The following is a 547-nucleotide window of genomic DNA, read 5'->3' as shown; positions in this document are numbered from 1 at the left end:
CGGTCCGGTTCCGGTGTCCCTAATGCCCGGTCCCGGTCCGTTCCTCCCGCTGTCCCTGACCCCACTCCCGGTCCGGTTCCGGTGTCCCTAATGCCCGGTCCCGGTCCGGTTCCCCCCGCTGTCCCTGTCCCCAGTCCCGGTTCGGTTCGGTTCCGGTGTCCCTGACCCCGGTCCCGGTCCGGTTCCCCCCGCTGTCCCTGTCCCCAGTCCCGGTTCGGTTCGGTTCCGGTGTCCCTAATCCCTCGGTCCCGGTCCGGTTCCCCCCGCTGTCCCTGTCCCCAGTCCCGGTTCGGTTCGGTTCCGGTGTCCCTGACCCCGGTCCCGGTCCGGTTCCCCCCGCTGTCCCTGTCCCCAGTCCCGGTTCGGTTCGGTTCCGGTGTCCCTAATGCCTGGTCCCGGTCCGGTTCCGGTGTCCCTAATGCCCGGTCCCGGTCCCGGTCCGGTTCCGCTCCCTGTCCCCAGTCCCGGTTCGGTTCGGTTCCGGTGTCCCTAATGCCCGGTCCCGGTCCGGTTCCGGTGTCCCTAATGCCCGGTCCCGGTCCGGTTC

General features: G+C 70.6%; 1 protein-coding gene across 1 annotated transcript in view; it reads left to right on the top strand.

The window, feature by feature from the left end:
• The window catches only part of LOC121331495 (myotonin-protein kinase-like), a gene marked incomplete at both ends in the record, with an annotated part of 2,969 nt that overhangs the window by 1,153 nt on the left and 1,269 nt on the right, over positions 1 to 547 (top strand). The gene's annotated exons all lie outside the window — the stretch shown is intronic.

This window comes from Onychostruthus taczanowskii, unplaced genomic scaffold (assembly GCF_017590055.1).
Source record: "Onychostruthus taczanowskii isolate IOZ18803 unplaced genomic scaffold, ASM1759005v1 scaffold1216, whole genome shotgun sequence".
NCBI lineage: Eukaryota > Metazoa > Chordata > Aves > Passeriformes > Passeridae > Onychostruthus > Onychostruthus taczanowskii.
Note: the sequence above shows the minus strand (reverse complement) of the source record. Positions and strands in the feature narration are given on the sequence as shown.